This window comes from Balearica regulorum, chromosome 14, assembly GCF_011004875.1.
Source record: "Balearica regulorum gibbericeps isolate bBalReg1 chromosome 14, bBalReg1.pri, whole genome shotgun sequence".
Lineage (NCBI taxonomy): Eukaryota > Metazoa > Chordata > Aves > Gruiformes > Gruidae > Balearica > Balearica regulorum.
In genome coordinates, this window is record NC_046197.1 from 1958838 (window position 1) to 1979110 (window position 20273).

Below are 20273 nucleotides of genomic sequence, written 5' to 3' on the forward strand. Positions count from 1 at the left end.
CAGGTACCACTTGCCTCTGGCTATCCCCTCTGCCTGTAGGACCCTCCTTTGCAAATGCTGCTCCAAGCCCAAGACCCTTGGATGTGGTGGGCAGTCCTCAGTGCCCTTGTCAGACCCCTCTTAGCACTTGCTCCTTGACAGGTGTTGCAGAAAAGAGCTGCTAAAGCAGGCAGCACCAGGGCAGGGAGAGGAGGTGTGGGGCATGGCTGCAATCACCAAACCCTCTGTCTTGGTGCCTGTCATGCCACAGCATCCCCTCTCTGACACAGCCCTCTGTGTTCCATGGCATCTGCTCCATCCCCAGCCGAGCGCCGGGCACTGCAGAACTTCTGGGCAAACCAAGGGCTCTGCTTTTGTAAGTACTCACTGCTGCAGAAGTTTCCTCTCTGCAAAATTTGGGCCAAAATTTCTGCTCCAGGCTAAACCCAGTGATGCTTCTCGTACTTGTGGAGAAAAATCTCATGACAATCAGGATGTGTGACTGATCTGTCAAGGCTTACCTGATCCTGCAGGGACCAAGACTGCAGGTTGTAGAGCAGGAACCTATCCTGCCCCTTGGGTGAGGGTTTTGGGGACTCTTCTCCCATTCCTGTGCAATAGGACATTTTGTCCAGAGGACCTGGAATTCAACATTTCCATTCCAGATTCATCCAACAGATGTACCTACAATTGCTGTTTCTACCTCTCTATCCAACCAGGACCATTTCTGGCTGCCTCTGCCCAGATTCCCTGTGAGATGTGTCGCATTTCCAGCACCAGAAGCCCAGAGTGGCTCCATCCAAAGTAGCGGGACTGCAGCTGCTGCTGAGATCCCCAGAGCTGTCTGCTCCATGAGGAAGGACCCTGAAAGCAGAAAACACACCTCTCTGATCACCAGGGGTGTGTTTTGCACCAGCCCTCTGGTTTCTGGCACAAAAGGCAGTGTGAGGAGAGGGCAGGAGTGACGGGGGTAAGTCATGGGGGTAAAAAAGCATGCACAGCCTGCAGACACCATGGGTCGTGTGCCTGGTCCCCCTCTGCCCTCAGGGTCCCACTGGATGCTGCCGCAATTTTGTTATTTTCCAGAAGTCTCCCTGGCTATCGGCTCTATTGTTGGGTTGAAGATGGAGCTGTAAAGTTATCGCTGCTGGGATCACTGTCTTTTCATGAAGGCTGGTGTACTTCCTTTTTCCAAATCCTCTGGTAATTTCCTGCTTCTCTGTAACTTAAACAACTCTATTGTCGGTCCCTGCTTTAATTCATAAGCTCAGTCCCACCCCGTTCCCTGCTGCATGCCCCCAGCCCTGCTGAGCCGTACAGGTTCACCCTGCCTTTGCTCAAGAATTATATTTGACAATTTGACAAGGTTTTCTTTGTTTTCTTATTGTCTGTAGATGCTCTTTAGCTTTTCTTTTTCTTTTTTTTTCTTTTTTCTTTTTGGTTAAAGGCGGATTTTAGAAGGCTGTGCAGCAGTTCAGCCATTTGAGAGTCATCATTAATTTAATCTTCTTCCTAATTTATTAATGGCTCCTACTTTCTCTCCAGTATTTGAGACTCCCCTGGTATATTTGTAAAAACCATCTTATTCCCCTTAACCTCTTTGGCAGCATTAGTTCGCTCTGCCTTTCCTCCCTGTCTCCAGCAGGTTGAAGTTAGTCACTGTCTTCCCGGTCTCCAAGACAGTCACGTCCCATCCCATCAGATCTTCCAGCAGTTTTGCTGCCTGCTCTTTGTGTGTTTCTTGTTAGGTGACTTGCTGGAAGCTGCCCTCTTGTTGAGGGAATATGTCAGACTTTCCCCATGCCACCCCAAAAAATAACACCCTTTCCTCCTCACGTCTCTTGCCAGCAGGCAGGGGAGCGGGGGGCACGATGCAGGTCCATAGCTTTCTGGTTTATTAATTACCGCCCAGCAAAGGTGCATCATAAGGAAGCCCTAGACTTTGAGAAGAAATCTCTCCCTATCAACTGTACTCTGCAGGCAAGACCTGGAGTTGCTAGTGCACACCAGCTAACACATGATAAATGGAGTAAACTGATAAGCAAACATCACTTAAAGAGCAGGAGAAAAGTGCCAAGACTGACCTGCAACAGTAAATATATTAGGCTTAATCCATCACTGCTCGAAGTCCCCTGTATGGCACAAGATCCCAGTGGCTGCAAATCCCTCTGAAGTGCTCCAGGGGGTAGCAGGAGTCCCCAAAATCTCCCATGGTAATAACTGATCCACTGGTGACCAGGCTTGTAGGAACTGGGTCTTGCCAAAGAGCTGTCTGGCAGAAGGATGGGTGGCACCTGCCGGGGGCGGCTTCTGCTGGAAAGCAACTTGGATGAGACTGGGAGGTCCCACTGCTGGGGACCTGGACAGCCGGGGTCCTGGGAGTACCCCAGCCTCCCAGCTCTGCCCAGATGTTGCCTGCACCCACATCCCCACCACCCTCCTCACTGCTCACAGGGCTCTGCACCAACACTCCCAGCTGCAAATGCACCCAAAAAAACCCACAGCCAGGAAGCAGCTGGTTACCCCACGGAGACAGAACCTCACATCTGCCCCGTGTGGCCTCAGAGACCATGGAGGGGAAGGAAAGGAGCTTTATTTTTACAGGAAATGCTGAGGATGTGACCTCCACCACCACCCCCCCCCTTCACTTGCAAATGAAACAGGCCCAACAAAGTCTGATTTTTTTCTAGAAATGAAGTTCTGGAAGCATTTCTTTTGGATCAGTCCAAATGTTCAGTGTCAACAAAGACAAAGTACGTCATTGCAATTTGGACTTTTTCAAATAGAAGTAGAAAGAACACTTAAATTAAATTTGTTCCTAAATGTCATTTTGAACAAAGAGAGAAATTCCTCAGCCTGGAAATGTTGAAACAGACATTTTGATAGCACTAGAATAGTTAATCCTATTATAATAAAATAAGATGGGAATAGACACTTTTTATTCTTTTTTTTTTTTTTTTTTTTTGGGGGGGGGGGCAAAACAACCATAAAAGATAAAATCCCCAACTTTTTGCAAGAACACATTTAGCACTGGGTGCTACAGGTGAGGTGATGGGACCCCTGCTCGGTGCTGGAGGCATTTGGGGCTGCAGCACTGACTGGGTCAGGAGAGGAGAAGCAGCTATGGGGTTCCACCAACCCATCTCCTGCAGGATGCTGTGTCGGGAGGTGCCAGCTCTGCCCACTGTGTCTTGGGTGCATCCCATGGGTGCAGCAGCTCTGTGTCACTGCATGGGCATTGCATGCTGTGCTGTTAAAGTGTATCTGAAATAATCCAGCCAAAAAAGCATCCCTTTTCAGGACACATCATGAAATGCTGATTTGTTGAGTGAAAAACATTCTGCTCAGATCTGCAGGATTTTTTACCAGCGCTGCAGCTAAATTCCTTCACATGCCCACAGCCTGCCCCAAAGCAGGAGTCTTGCCCTAGTGCCGCCTCTCTCAGACGACTCCAGCCTTGTAGGACTGATGAACTTCTGTGTCAGTTCATTTCAGAGCAAAATCAAGTTAGGAGAAAAAAAATATTATCATGAACTGGAACTGTCAAAGCACAAATTGTGTTCCCAGGTTGCTAGAAATGAGCAAAATGGAGTCTGGTTGGCAGCAGCTGGGGCTCCTCCACCACATTATTTGCTCAGGATTGTTTTAGGTCTCTCCCTGCGGTGCTGCTGCCCTTCCCCATGCTGCAAATTTTGACATACGTGACTGCCCCTCACATTTGCAGTGCCCATTGCCCCTGCATAGAGGGTGCTAGGTCCCTGCCCACCCCTCCGGGACCAGTCCCTGAGTTTGAGCCACCTCAGCAATTGCCAGGGCTTCTCTTCAATCCTCTGTGGGCTCAGACACCTGCACAAGCACTCCTGGCACTAAAAATCCCCATCTCCCCAGCTACCATGCCTCTCCGCCTCCTGGCTCCCCAGGTTTTCTATCTGTTGACCAAAGCGTTGCTTAAAATATCTTTGGGTTTTTTTTCCCCTCAAAGTTGCACGGTATTTAGCCAACGTGTTTTGTCTGCAGTGATGAGATTTTTTTCATCTAAATTGCTAGCAGCTGTAAAACGCAGACCCTGCCTAAAAGGGAGCCAAGACTGCGTATCCGCCACTCCCACGGATGGCAGGCCAGGAGCGCCATGCCTGCCTGCCTGCTGATTGCTGCCGGTAGCTGCCTGCATTGCTCTGCCCCATCCTGGTGACCACACCATTCACCCCGCAGCAGCCAGGATCCTGGTCAGAAACCAGACGAGGAGCCTGTCTCCCACATGAGCTGTTGTAATTTCATTACTGGCCATCAACGCACTTGCAAATCTCCTGCCATACTTCCAAGAGTATTCCTGGGAAAGGCAAACGGGACAGGGATGAGCACAGGCACGGAGAGGCTGAGGGCAAAGACCTTCGCTCATGCACAGCCCCATGCAGCACACAGCATCTCCTATTTCCAGAACCAGCAGCAGAGGTGGCTTGGGTGGTGTGAGGGCAGCTTGGCTTCCTCCCCTCCCAGCGCTCTTCCTGCGCAGGGCTGAGTGACAGGCGTCTGGCTGCGGCGTGGACTGAGGCCAGGACTGGCATGTCAGTGCATTCATTCATTTTTTTTCAGATGGATAAAAGCAGAAATCAACAGCACTTGGACTGGAATGCCCTGTGGTTGCCTGACAGCAGAAGCCAACCTCAGATACGGTCGCACAAACACCGAACAGACAATGAGAAGATCTAATTATAGAGAGGAGAAAAGCAACCATCTAACCAGGCAAAGATTCATATTTCTGCCAGCAGACTCAGAGTGGAAGGCAGGACAAAAGAAAGAGGAAAACGCTGCTCTGGCCTGACTCACGGTTCACTTGACCCCAAGGAACAAATGTCCCCATCTGCGGGAGTGAGCACACAGTGATGACAAGCAGGTGTCACATCAGTCCACCTGGGTGCTGGCAGGTACCTGCATCACGCCAAGCAGTCCTTCCCTACCCTGGCACAGGCAGCTAGACATCATTTCAATGCCTCCTAACCCACGAATCAATATTTAACACTGTGGAAAAACATTCACCTCTGCAGGATGCACTCTAAAAGGCTTTAAAGGACTCGCTCCCAGCTCTTGTGTGCTCTCGGGGCATATTCTTCCACCCCAGCTGCAAACCTGCTTCTCTAGCACTTGCAGGCACATCAAGGTGGCAGAGATTGCTTAGCCGCTGTATGACTGCCCCGTTTCTTCTCATATACTTGGGGATATATAGCAAGTAACGAAGCCAACATTGTGTGGGATTGACTTCCCAGCCAAGCTTCGAGGATCTCAAATCAGGTTTCTGGATACTATCATAACAGCAATAATATGGAGAAATCGCTGATGTGCCAGTAGAGAGCACTGCACCTGCAGCAGCAGCTGGGGTCACCCCACGGAGGAGGCAGGGTGGTGGGTGCCAGGGGAGCTGCAGAAGTGAACAAGGATGCTGCATGCCCTCGGCACCAGGGGCCAGAAGCGCTCCTCAGCCCTCACTTGATCCCAAAATCTTCCTGGTGCAAACAGCACGGGAAGCAGAGGTGGTGGTTACAGGAAGCTGCAGGGCAAGCTGCTAGGAGATGTCCATTTGCAGGCGATTTGGGGGGCAGGCAGTGTGCGAACGCAGCACCCCATGGTGGGTGCACAGCTGAGACAGCGCTGTGCTGCAGGGTGACGGGCATTATTGCTGAGCTGGGAGCTCGAAGCCTATGGGGACAACTTGGGAACTAGATGAGTCTCAGCAGGTATCTGGGCTCCTCTTCCAGCTGATGTGCATCTCTCAGGACCACACTGGATCCCCAGAACATTTTGAGAACACTTCTCTCTGCCTGGTGCCTGCCCTGGCTGCTCCCATGAGCAGAGCCCAGGCAGTCCACAGTGCTTTTCTTTGACCAAGGATGATGGTAGTTTGGTTTCACCCTCTGCTCACAAGCACAGGAGTGGGTCTCTGTTTTCAGTCCTAAAACCTGGAGTAAATGTGTTTCAGAGAAGGGTTGAGAGACCTTTTTGGGAGGACGTGAGAGTTGCCTTGTGGCTTTTCTCCATGAGTTCACCTGGAGGCAGCAATGTCAGCAGCTATCCTCGGCCCCTTCCTTCTAACCTGCCATGGGGCTCCTCAACCCCTCTGGGCTGGGCTTTGCAGACCCAGACATCCCCAGAGCTGTGAGCACCTGTGGCCATCTCCCAGCAGAGTTTTCTCTCCAGGCATCCCACAGCCAGTCTCGCATCCTGCCCAGGCAGCGGCTTTGCTGTGCTGCAGAAGTGCCATGTCACTGCAGGAAGCCTGGCAATCCCTGTCACCAGCCTGACACAGACACACGGTCTTTCTCCAAGAGCTGACGTCCGCGAGGTCTCGAGTCAAGGAACTGCTGCTGCTGCCAGTGCTGAAAAGCTGGTCCAAGAGGAGTGATGAAGTGGAAGCAGAAACAGCTGGCGTCGGTGCTGGGACCCGCTGAGCTCGGCGAGTGGTGTGTGCGTCCTGCCAGCCTGACTGAATTTCCTGAGCTGTCAGGTCGGATGGAGAAGTGCCACGTCAGCCTCGTCAGGTCACGTCATGGGGGGGAACGCAGCATGTCAGCAGCAGCATGTGTAGCTCTCGCCAGCTGCAGAGGACCGTGGGGAGGCCAAAATAAATGACAACTTGAAGAGGGGTGGCACCGTGGCTTGGCACAGGGAAGTGGGGGTTTCAGAGGGGCTGGGTGACAGCTGGGCTTCATACCTGCATGGGTCCACTGGTGTTTTATCACCCATCAGGGGAAGCCAAGACATGCCTGCTCTCAATGAATGTCCATGGAGGAGATTTGGCCACGGCCAACACTGAGACTGGGCCACGACGTCACATAGTGGCTCGCCTTGTCAGGTTTGGTGAAGAAGCCAAGTGTGTGGCAGGTGACATATTTTGATAGATGCCCTTTTCACCCAGTTTGGTGCCAAACCTCTGGGCAGCAGGCAGGGAAAAGTGCAGTGATGTGCAAGGGCAACAGCATTATACCAGCTGGCTCATTCATGCAAACCCGGAGCACAGCGTGCAGCAGCTCTGTGTGGTCACAGGGCTGGAGATTTCATGGGGTCAGCAGAGCCATGGGGTCCCAGCACCCTTCCAGAGCTTACACCACTGTGTGTTGCCCATCACACAAACTGTTCAATACACTTTGCTGTGACTTTTCATCCCCCCTGCTGCTAGCAGGTTATTCCAGGAGCTGCCTCAGAGGACTTGTGGCTTATGAAAACCTATTTTCCTTTGTGCCAATGTTACCCATTAACTCAAATGATTCTCCTCCATGACTCTCCCTGGAGCATTTTTGGGAAGCAGGATGCCCTCTGAGCCATGCTGGTGGTCAGGCAGACCAAACTCTCCCAAAGATGTGGAAGGGGCCACACTGGGAGTCTCAGAGCGAGCAAGACTGCTCCTGGTGAGGCCTCACTAATGCACCGTCTGCAGCGCTGATGGGCTCCTCTCTCCAGGAAATATTGCAGCTCGGCTCACACATGCCTTTTTTGCTGCTGAACCAAATTGGCAGTTTATGGCCCTTCAGTGACTGACTCCTCCAGCAAGCTCCTTGTGCTTTTCATTTACTTCCAGCTACAGCTGAAGTTCCTGCATCAGTTCCTAAGTACCTGACCTCACATTTGTACTATTGAATTTCCTTCCAGGTCTCTTACTGCAGTCTTTAAGGTCACCCAATCGCTTCTGTTTGATATTCCACTGCTGCCATGCATTGGCTTCCTCCTTTGAATCATCAGCAGGTTTTATCAGCAGACTCCTACCTTTTGTGCAAAGATCATTAGTGGAAATATTAAGTAAAATCAGACCCCAAATGGATCTTTGAGAAACTCCATTAGTAGCCTGCCTGCAGCTTAGTGCTTGCTGTTTTAACACTATCCATTGCTGCCTCCCCTCCAGCCATTTCCCATCTTACCCCTGTTCCTTATCATTTCTCCATTAATCCCCATCTTAACCAGTTTAATTAATAATTTCTCATGTGCATTACATCAAATGCTTGACTGAGGTTCAGGGAGATGAGATCTACTTCAATTCTTTTGTCTGGGAGAGCAGATACCTTCTTAAAGAAGGCTATCAAGCCAACCTGCCAAAGTATGCCTTTTATAAATCCATGTGGTATTTAATCCCATTTTCTATTTACTTCAACGCTTTTAATTACAATTTCCTTTAAAATCTATTCTAAAGCTTGGCCTATTGCTCAGGCCAGGTCTCAAGTCATCTTTTCTCTAGGTTCGGTTTTTACTCTTTCTGGTTAGCCAGCTCTTTAGCCCAGTGAAAGACTCGTGTGGGCACGAGCACCGATGTGATCTAGAAGATGAAAGCTATCGGAAGTGCAGAATGGGCAAGAGAACCACGATGCCCACACACACTCTGCGAGCAAACATCTAATCCTTCCCAGGATGGAGCCTCTTGTCCGGGCGTGGTTTCCCACCATGTGCTGTGCAGGTACCAGGGTTTCCATACCGGGAAGCTGCAGAGTTCAGAGTCCAGGACAGCACGTGTCCCCAGGAGGTGACGGTGCCTGTTGGTGCAGTTGTGTGCAAAGGTCACGTATCTGCAGACACGTGTCTGTGCTAGAGGTTTCAGAGTGCACCACAAAGCTTTGTGGGATGAAGTTTGACATGTGGGACAGGATTAGTCATCAGATGACACCAGAGTAAGGCTGGAGGACCCACATTATGTCTATCTTTCATTTCAATGCCCAGGGAGAAGAAATAAAAAAGAATAATAAAAAAAAAGAATGGATGGATATCTAGGAGAGAGAAAGTGTGGACAGTTGTAAGGACAGCACCCAGGTGGATGCTTGCTGAGGAAAGCCATGCATCTAACACAGCCAGGAGACATGCAGAGCTTGGAGAGGAGAGACTGTTAGCACTATACTGAGACGAGGAACCTAAGGGAGAAGGAACCATGGAAACTTGTGCAGCACATGAGATGGAACACTATGGAATTGCTCTCCTTTCCTGCCAAGACTCCTGGCCTGATCCCTCTTCCAAGCTTCCCACCTGCTGGAAAGTGGTGCAGGGATGCACTGTGCCCACAGGTTTCTTCTCATTAAAAGCAGGTAACATTGTTCTGTCCCTTTGTGTTGATATTTCACGAGGCTTTTGAAGTACATCAGTTGTGGGATGCTTTCCTCCTTGTGCACCTCAGGCTGCTCAGTGCACGTGGTCACCGGAGCCACTGGCCCTGCAGCAGACTCATGTATAAACCATGGGACTACCCCATAATGTTTAACCCAGAAAAGTGATGGCTGAAAGACATGTGATAGCTCTCTATAAATATTTTGGGGAGAGAGAGGGAAGGGTAAACATCAGCATGGCAGCTTGTTATTTAAACTATAGGCCAGTGTTGGCACAAGAGCAAATGGGATAAACTATTCATGAATATATTTTGAGTAGAAATTGGAAAAACTGCTGAAGCCATCGGAAGATCAGGGTGGCTGTGGAAAAGCCTCCTGAGAGGAGTGAGGAGGGGTTGGCTCAGAGCCTTTTCACTATTTATGAAAAAGAGCCTCAGAGCTCCTTGGGTTGTGCAAGGTCACCCTGCTCCCAGGGCAAGGAGGAAGGATCCCAGACCCCAGGGGTCCACATGGCAGGAGCTACACCATGCCCTGCTGCCCCCCATCCCTCTGCCCTGCTCAGATGCCCTCACTGCTGCGGGAGGCTTGTGCTGTGCCTTGCTGTGGGGCTCAAAGCTTTCCTCTGGAGAGGTGGGAAAAGACTTGTGGGGACCAGCACCCCTGGAATTACCGTGTCTGAGCATTGCATTTTCCTTACTAATCCAGCTCTTGATTTTCTTTGCTTAAGAAAAGGGGGATTTTTCTTTCCTATTAGCAACAATTAGAAACCGCTCTCCTCTAAGCTGAGACCTCTCTTCAATCAGGACAAGCAAAATTATATTAAATTCCTCAACTCTTTGCTGGAAAGGGTCCCCTGAAATACAAGTGGATGCAGCAGTGAGGGACAGAGGTGGTGGTCACTTTGCGGGAGAGAAGCAGGGTTGGAGCCACCAGCACTGTCACCCGGGAGGGGATGGAAATCACTCCCAAGGGACTATTTGGGCTGGTACGAGGCACTTGATAATGGTGATGGGTGGTGGGTGAGGAGAGAACAGGGGTGCCCCACATGGCATGACCTTGACTCTGAAGGAGTGGAGGTGGCTCTCACACCACCAATGTGCCCAGACTGAGTGTCCCTACACAGGGACAGGAATGAGATGGCAGACCTGGGTCTCTTCCCAAACGCAAGTTACCTGACAGCACAGGCACTGTGCCGTAGGCACCAGGGGTGCAAAATCACGTCCCTGTATGATCCTGCCAGAGCTTTGCATGGAAAATGCGTTCTCATCTCTTGATAGGCTCCAGTGTTGAATAAGGTCATCAAATGTCTGCAGCAGCAGCCACAACAAACCCTTTGCCCAGAAAGATGGACTCCAGACTGGAGACCCTCAGGGTGCACCCTGTCCTCCTCCAGACCTGCACCGTGCCTGTCCCTGTTCCTCTGCCTCTCTCATCCTTCTCTCTGCTCTCTCTTGCTCTATTTTCTTGGGAAGCTGGCACAGCTGGGATAGGTGCCAGCCCTGCTAGGGCTTGTCTGAGCTTGCTCCTGATCTTCAGCTGATGGATCCATGGAGAGGTTCCACTGACTCTGCACCCAGCTCCCAGCAGGCTTGACTCTGAGATTGTTATGCAGGGTACGACTGATAGGTCATCTACCAGCTTTGGAGAACCCTATCCTGAATTGACAGAAGTGCCTGTGAACCAGAAACAAAGTAAAAGACTGTGTTTGTATTTACGGGGGTTTTTTTCAGCAACATATGTTTAGTAGCAGATGCTTCCTATGGGAATGTGACCAAAGCAGGGACGCCTTTGCCTGACCCTCTTTACAAAATGTGCAGACCCAAGGGGAAAATGGAGAGCCCACATTTGTTTTCAGAGGTTCAGAAAGCTGCATTTCCACCCTGACAGCCTCTTTGCCCTGCACAGAAAGTCTCTCTGTGTTTGCAAAGATCTGTGCTTACCAGCCCCAGTGTATAAACAACTGTGTCCTCTTGCCAGCCTGCATTTATCTCGTAGCAAAACTCAGATGCTGATTATATACAAATTATACAAATGAGGTGTAGCCTAGGAATTTTTAGTTAGTTCCCAAAGCAGCCTGAAGTGCTGAAAACATTGCACATCTTGGAACTAGGGAATGAAAGAGTTAGAACAGTTCCCGGAGCTTCCCCAGAGCTTGAATTTTGGACACCTGTTACTTATATGTGCTCTTTAGACACTAAGAATTTGCCAGGTTTTCCTAATAAAAGCCTGAAAATACCTTTTAACTGGACCAGGCCCTGGCCCCTGAAGCCCGGGATCACACGAAGCTCCAAAGCAGAGGCTGGTCATGGGGAGCAGCTCCTCCTGGTCCAGGAGCACAACTCCATCCCTGGGCTGGTGTCCCACTCCCCACGTGGATCCTTCTCCGTTTCTCCTCCACCTTGCCCCTATCATGTTTAAACACAGAAGTTGGAGGCATGGTATGTACCAGTACGTACCAGTATGGGTGAATGGAGAAGTAGGACAGGAGTGAAAAATTCAGTCTCTGTGTCCAGATCCCAGACAGGTCATCTCTGGAGTTTATCCAGATGACTTGGTTGTCTCTGGAGTTTGCAGCCATGTGCTGGGGCTCAACCATGCACTCCAGGCTAAAGACAGAAAACGCTTCTGCAGTCTGGTCGGTAAAACATGTTGGAGTAGCATGTAACCTGTTACAGTCATCCGTCTAGTTCTACCTTCCCCTGCGAGCAATGCCTGGATCTCCTACCGCACACACGTGCCATGCCTCACCGGCTGCAGAAGCAAATTTTCTGGAAGGAAAAAAGGGATTCTCTGATTCTGCCTGCACTGCAAGTGGCATCAACTCCAGGGCAAGGCCTCCAGCAGCAGCCATGAGACATGCTGAGTGGACCGTTAGTGCCAAGAACATCTCTTCCCTTGGCAAAAGGAGCCCGGCTTTTGTCACTTCCCATTTCTCAACTTTCAAAAACTGGTCGTTCAATGTTGCAGTCTCCAGCCTTCTCCCGGTGATTCCTTCATGTTCCCCATTGGCACCTCTAACCAGTGCTTTCACACAGCTGAAGTAGCAGCCGGTGACAGCAGATCTTGTCCCCCCCCATCCAAGCATGCCTGTGCACAGCCTGGCTCTCAAGGATCTTTGCAGCTGGTGCAATTGCCCAGCATACAAGCAAGCACCAGGAGCAGGGTTTGTCAAACTAAAGATGCTCTTCTGTGGCGCTCCTGAGTGTTAGATGACCAAGCTGAAGCTTGTCAGCTGAGCTGTGACATTGCTTTTCATGCAGGTAGATCTGCAGGCATCTGCAAGCAGGAGGCCCACCGGGAGAGGGGACGGCGTGGGGTGACACAAAGCCCTTCCTGCAGAAGCAATTCACGGGCAGAGCTGTGCTTTCTGGGGTCTAGGTGGGTTTGCTTGCTTGGTTCAGTTTTCCAGTGATGGATATAAATGGCTTCATCCATGCAAGGAGTGTTGCTGGTATAATGTGCCAGTATTTGTGCACCAGCAAGGCACTTCTCCTGTCAAAAATCCCCGATGAGGTTATTATAAAACTAGTAGCTTAACTGTGACACTAACCTCAGTCAAGTGGCAACAGGCAGCTGCCTGCTCATATGGCCTTTTCCATGTACCTTTGTCTCTCCGGTTTTTGCTAATGAATTATGATCAACCAAAACAGAGAGCCTTACAGCTTGATATTGCACCTATTTTCTGTCTATCCAAAGGGCACAATTTCACTGAAATTTCAGGGACAGCAGGGGAAAATGGCTGGATCTGTGGGCCTGGGGAAGAAAGGACCCTCCTTCTTAACAAGAGCAAGCTCCTTGAATCATAGACCTGTTTGACCCAGCACCCTGATTTATGGGAAGGATCCTATGGCAGCAACTACCTCCCAGGAGAGAGGATGGATTTCTCAGTTCAGGTCCTGAAGACAGATTTTGGAAAGAAAACTCCTCTGGGATGACTGTCAAAGCCTATCTGTGACATCTAAGTCCCCAGGCTCACGAAAAGCAGCCGAGGAGCCTTGCAGCCCAATGGCTGGAAATAGCAAACCCTGCCAGGAGGCAAGAGCCGTGCCTCAGAGAGGTACAGTGCAAAGGGCTCCTCTGGCTCCATGCCACTACCTGGTCCTCCATCCCAGGGAGCTGCCAGCATGCTCTCGCAAGCTCCAGAGACTTTTGCTCATTCTCCCTTAGCAGATATTGTTAAAACCCACGATCCACTTAAAGAATTATGAAATATGGTCACTGGCAAGAACAGAGAGGAGTGCCTACAATCCTTGCTTCAGGTCTTGTGATTGTAATTAGCACAAATGTACTTCCACGAGCTATTTTAGATAGAGTGTCTTCATGACAATCTGTCAAAATCTGAACATAAAGTCCTCCAAATCACTTAAGCTGATGCCAGCACAGAAACCCTATATCTGTAGAGTTCCCTGTGATTTAAATCTGAGATTTTAAGGTGCTTCAGGCTCACTTTGCTCCTTCCCATCAGCCCAGAACTTCAGTCTTGCAGACACCTTCGGCTGTTGTGCTCCATACAGCTCCCATATATCTTGGTTTTGCTGGGTTGGTCCCAGGTCTCAGAAGTGGCACAAATGTGTTTGGAGTTTCTTACTTGGAAATGCCTTGGGTGTATTCCTCTCATCAATATAAACACTTGATTTTTAAAATACTATCTGTCAGCGGCTGCAGAAATGTTTGTGTTGGAGGCATAGCCCCCTCACAGGGGAGCCAGCTCTGGGATGACAGGAGCGAGCCGTTTGGGGTGATAAGCATTCTGGGTCACGAGCGGTGAAGGACAGTGTGCGGAGCTGTGATGTGTTAAATCCAGGTTGGCATGCTTCTGAAAACTGACCTCACACTCCTGCTCTGCTTTCCAGAGCCTCCAAAGCCACCAGAAACTCCCCAGGCCAAGCAATTTGCGCATCTTCCTGCGGAAGCTGACAATCTCAAGTCCAAAAGACATTCAAAAAGACACATACATTTAGAGCGACACCAAAAGGTGCCATTCCACCTCAACTTCCCCATAATTTGGAGGCCAGAGTGTTTCTCTTCTCTTCTAACCTGTTCTCTGCTTCACATCACTGGCTGCAAACCCAACATGTCCAGGAGATCCACCTAGTGACCTCCCTTGGGCAGGACTCCAAAGGCAGTGCCCTCACTGGTGGCATGAAGCTGTTCCCAGGTGTACTGCAGACACCATGCTGTGCAGCCTGGGGCTCACTGGGTGCTGCTGGGTCCTGCCCAGGTTCTTGCAGAGGAGCTGCCAGAAATGGGGCATGGGCTGAGGAGCTCCCTTGCCTTGTAATCAGCCACACGTGGATGGAAATTAGGTCTGTGCAGCAGGGTCTGTAGAGTTTGGATAAAATCACGGGCAGGGCTTAAAACTGATTAGCTGCCACAATGGATTTTAATATCTGAGGAGGTATTTTGGCAAGTCTTTTCCTGTCCAGCAGGGACCATACCACCCCACTCAAACTAGGAGCTTCCCATGGTCGCTCAGGTCCTGCTGAGCTGCACTTTGAGGTGAGGTGTGAGAGATGCTCCAGCACACAGATCTGTGTCTCTCCCAACACATCCCATCCCTGTATGGGGCAGAGTATCTGTCCAACCCTCCAGATGTCCTGCTGCTCTTGCAAACCTCTGCTAGAGAAGGAGTCCATCAGGCACCCTGGGAAATGGCTGTCGCTGGTTTCCTTTTCATTTTCAAAATGCTGACAACTTCTATTTGTCCCTGGATGGTTTTTTTGCTTTGGGCTTTTCTTTCAGTTCTTGTGAAACTGAATCATTTTGTGACCAGACGGGAACCTGGACCTGCTCTGAGCCTACAAACACAGCAGCAGCTAATACTGCCTCTGCAGCTCTTGGCTCCCAGCCTGACCCTGCTGCCCATGCGTGTCCCCAGTGGGTGTCAACGGTGCTGGAGCACCTGGAGGTGGGACAGTCTGTGCACGGCAAGGACAATCACCTGCCAGACGGTGCTCCCATCATCCGTACGTCGAATTAGCCATGATGAAATTAGGGGCAGTTGCTAGCTCTCCCCCATCTCACCACTCCTTCCCTGCAGCATCAAGGGTGCTGTTTTACTGCATGCTCTGCCTCACTGCCGCCCTGCCCGAGCATCCCCACACTCTGCATCCCAGCCCTCGGCACTTCTCACATGTCCGCTCTCATCACCGTTACCCACGAGCTGCTGGCTGTGGCTCCCAGGCGCTTCCCAGGCGCACTGATGCACGCTGCAGCCAGGCTCCCACCCCTGTTGTTCAGCTGCCCAGATCTGTGGGAAGACCGTGGGTCCGCTGCCCACATTACCGGTCTTTGCTCGCCTGCCCATTTCCTGAGCAGGGCAATGCCTGGCCTTGATGTTTGTGACACTCTGGCCTGGCTCGCTTTGAATTAATAACATTCATTTCACAGTGCCAGGATTTCACTGAACCCTTTTCCTTATTTTTCACATGATTGCCAATCTCTTTTGTTTCACTAGCCGAGTCTAACAATTTCTCTAACTGTCCAAAAGGGCCATTAATCAAATGAGCAGCCCCTGCTCCACACTGTACGTGAGACACATTCATGCGTGCAGCCCCGTGGAAGTCAGCTTCTCCTTCGCATGGCTGGGCTCGAGCTCTGCAGCACGTCCTGCACCTTCACTGTGGACCCACTCTTCTCCATTGACTTTGGCTGCCGTTCTGGCTGCGGTTCACGGCGTGCTAGCCTGGGGTCCTTGCTGTGACCTGGCTGTGCCAATGTGCTGTGCTCCTCAGCTCCCTGGCTAATGCAGGTGGAAGTCCTGCTGAACCTCCTTGCCTGGACCTCTGCTGAGTCCCGACCAATGAAGACTGTCATCTGGTCCCAGGCAGCGTGCAAGGATTTGCCATCTCTGGATACGCCGGTCCAGGGGAACTTCTGCAGCACCATCAGGGCTTGACTGCTCAGCCTAGAATCATTCCCCTGTCTGGTTCATCTCCCTGCCTGGTTCATCTCCCTGCCAAGTTCATCTCCCTGCCTGCCCCTGCCTGATTCATCTCCAGTTTGAACTTCCACATGGACCTGAGCCACTATTGCATGGGAGAAGGTAGCAGCAGTGGGAAGAGGAGGGGGTGCCCTGCACCCGAGCAGGGACAGCCTGACTTTGTGCTCCTGTGGGATGCAGAGAGGGCAGGAAGAGCAGGGGCTGTCGTGCCTTCACTGGGCTCTGTGTGTGGGCTGTGCTGGATGGTTGCGGTGCTTTGCCAGCCCTCGGGGTTCTGCACAAGGCAGTTCTCTGGGCCCCTCATCTCTTAGTAAGTGCCAGGGAGGCCAGGGCATGCTGGCTTCTTTCTGTTTTCATGAAGCCTTGTGGTTCCAGTGAGACATGTTGGGGGTCAGCTCCTCAACCCCCTTTGCCAAACATGGTTGGGCAGTTTGAGGCTGCACTTGAAACTATGCCTGAACATCTGAGCCTGCGGCAGAGCTTCTACTTCCAGGCAATTGGCTTTGACCTCTTTGTAGCTGTAGGGCATTTCTCTGTGTCTCCTAGAAAGCCTCCAGACAGAGCTTGAACTCCTTCCAGCCCTCCTAGATTTTTTTCACATGCTTCAGCTATTTGCTTCCTCTCCATTTAGGCACAAGAGCTCCCAGCTTCCTCGGACACAGTGTTTATACAGCCTCTTTTTTTGTCACTGGGCCTCCTTGCAAAATGCTTCCCGGAAAGATGAAATGAGGCACAGGGTCAGTCTAATCTGACCAGAGGTAGGCATCTTCATCTGAGTTAATCACCTTGGGCTCCTCTTACAGCAGGTTTGGGGTGTGTGCCAGAGTAGATCAGACATATCTTGCCTGGAAGTTTATTTTTCTCTGCAGTGAGTGCAAATGAAACAGAAATGAGTGTCCCAGTTGGTGAGATATACACTACAGATACCTAAAGTCAGGTGAGATGAACTCTGCCCAGGCGTCTGAGCACGCTCCTTCCTCGGCACACTCATACCCACACGTACACACACACTGTGTCAGGCAGGGCAATCTCTTTTTCCAGGAACCATAGCACAGTATCAGCACCTGCAGAGGGGAACTCAGCAGCAGTGAATTGATTCTTCTGCCGGGCTTTTAGCTAATAGATGTCCTGCTCTCACCCACTCCCATTCCACGTGTCCCTTATTCTAGAGGCACTGCCTTGCCTTCCCAAGCCTAAACGTTTTCTCATTTGCTAGGGAAGATCTGAAAGACTTTGACTAGTGGCATAACGTAGCATCTGTGGCACAAAGCCTTAGCTAATAACATGGGAAAAAAGGGCAACAGTGACCTTGCATGTGACATGAATAATTAAGGCAAGTCAGGCCTGTAGAAGCATGAGGAGAATGACCTGAGAGTGTAAATATACATGCCAGCAAGAGAAAGAGCATGCATCTGAAAAAGGAGGTGAGCATTCATGTGCCACGGCCATGGTTCACCAAAGATGTCCTCCTCCACTTGCATCCTCTTTGATCAAGGACCCACCAACCATGCCAGAATGCAAAAGAAATGGGATGGTAGATGCTATGGTCCTGTCTTCATGTTGGAGGTTGGGCAAAAGCTGCCATGGGCATGGTCCTAGAGTTGCAGCTGATCACAGGGTCAGGTGAAGCTTACAGGTTTGCTTTCTTCCAGGTAAATTGTAAGAAACAGCTAGATGTCCCTTTTTATCAAGCAAGGAAGCAGCCAACATCAGGGTGATGGAAGTGCTGCACTTCAGGGACTTGGCATGCAGGGAACTGGAAAGGGCTGGGATCACTTTGGGGAAAAGATGATGAGTGGGGACGTGGTGCAGGGTACCTGTTCATTACAGGTATCATGTAATGCACAACATCTCCCCCGATCACCTTTTCTCAAAGTGAAAAATAAAGTGTCAGACCATTAAACCAGAAGGCAACCTAATTAAAACTGATAAAAGGAAACAGTTTCATATGTACAGCAAAAGCTTAGCTGGAGGGACTCATGGCCACAAGGCATGCCTAAGGATGTCGATTTAGCAGGGATCAGAAGAGGGTTAGATCTGTAAATGGGTTAGATGAGGTCCCCGGTGGCCACCCTTGGACAGGATCACACATTTGACTTAGCCAGGAGATAAGCCTGCATGTTTTGGGCCGTAAACCAACCACTTGCTCATGCTCTCAGGCATCTGCAAGGAAAGGGATCCCTGCCTGGGGACATGGCAGAACTTCGGAGGCTGGAGGTGAGGCCAGACAGTAGCCCAAAGAGGAAGTGCAGGCTGCAACAGTAGCAGTCGAGACTGGGAAAGGAAACGAGAGGGTCAAGGAGAAGAGCAGCAAAGCTGGACTGTCCTACTGGAGACAGGACCTGACTGCCACTTCCCTGGATCCACCAGATGCCTCATCTCTGCTGCGGGATCCCAAGGGCTGCCAGCTCCCTCTTTCTGGGGAAAATTGGTCATTGGGTGAGATGTGGAGAGATGAGAACAGGGATCTGCTTCTGACTGCAGAAACAAGGAGGGACCAAAGAGCAGGAGCTGGTTTCTGAGCAGGACGTGGCTGTCAGAAGCAGGGGGACTTTGGGAAGAGTGGGAAAAGCGCAGGTGGTGCGGGGATACCCAGCCCTTTGGGGGACAGGCTGATACAGACAGGAGAATGCAGATGCTCTTACAAATCCCAAAGATAGAAACCCCAATACTTTAAATGGGGATGGAAACGCCTCTGGCACATAAGTCAGGGTGCAGAGCCCATGCAGCTTCTGGTATCAGTGCCCATTTGGCCTGATGTCTCTGGGACGAGCCCTGACACATCCTCATGGACATCTGGGACTGTGCAAAACCGGTGCTGCTTACAGATCCCTGGGCAGAGCAGAGTCACCAGACAAGCACCAGTAAAAGTCCTGGTCCCACAGCCCCTTGGGGAGGGTGCCCGTGGCAGGCAGTGATCCCTCCAGCAAAGGGCACCCTCAGCCCCAGCCCAGAGAAAGCTCTACACAGAAAAAGTCTCACCAGTGGCAAATCTATACAAAATCCTTTCTAAACACAAACAGACAGAACGTTATATGAAAGAGCTTTAAAGAATAGAGAAAGGCACACTAATAACTCTTGGTAGGAGCCGTGACCCCAGCGATGAAAGCGTCAGTCTGGCTATTTGAATTGTAGGGATTTTCAAAGAGACTCTGAGTGTGGCAGGGACCCACAGGCATTTCAGAAAGGGGGAGATGTGAATGGTAAAGTTTGGGCTGCTTTGACACGCCAGCCTCTCCGGCACGGATAAAGGATCTCTTTCTAATCAGCAGTTCTGGGACCCAGCGGAGCACACGCAGAGCAGGAGTTCCCAGGGTACATTATGAACATTGAATTCACACACCAAATAGCAACCGAAAGGAGGAAAAGAAAAAAAAAAAGCAAAAAAAAAGCAGTTCATATAATTAAACTGTGACTGAAGAGAGAAACAGCCTCAGTGCTGCGTGAGCTGGGGAGTGCTGGAGTCAGGCAGCTGGAAGGAGGCAATGAGGAGGCGGGGGGAGCAATTGTGGTAAAAACCTGGAAAATTCATTTTGAACAAACTCATTAGAAAGATTGCAGCCCTGTCCTCAGAGGGGCAGAGGAAGAGCTATTGTAGGCAGCTATTGTGCTGCTCAGGAAGGACTTGGTGCTGCAATGGCACCAGACTATGGGAGGCGGATGGCAGGGCTCCAGGGCTCTCTGTGCCGGGAGCCTTAAGCCCTCTCCAGCCAGCAGCTCCAAGGAGCAGGTGGATTAGGAATTTCCTTGGATGTAGAGCAACCACACGTGGGGGATTTGTCCTATCGAGCCTCTGTGCTGGCCAGTGCTGAGCGCTCCCGTTGGCAGAAATAGAGGCTGCCTCTTTGCCATCTTTCTTAAAGCTGCCACCAGTGTGGGCTTGCAGTTTTGATCCGGAAGTTTTACCAGCGCCCCAAGGGCACAGGGGCTGGAGGGAGTGGCAGAGGCACTAGAAAAGAACAGAGAAGGACCCAGAGAGAAGGCAACTGTTCCAGTTTAACCTGCATGAATTACTCTAAAATCAAGCTAGTGCTTGTTTTTCTCCCTGTAGACATATGCCCTTTTTCTCACAGCAAAGCTTTTAGCCATTAGGGTTGGCGGCTCTCCGCGCTGCTCCAAGCTGCCTGGTGCACCATCCCCAGGGAACACCAACAACAGGCTGGGGGAAGTGGCGAGCCCATCACCCCGGACCTCTGCTATGCACGCTTGGGTTTGGTAAGCATGACCACAGAGACTGCAAGACTGGCTGCCCTTCCCATCTAGGGCTGCTGGATTTT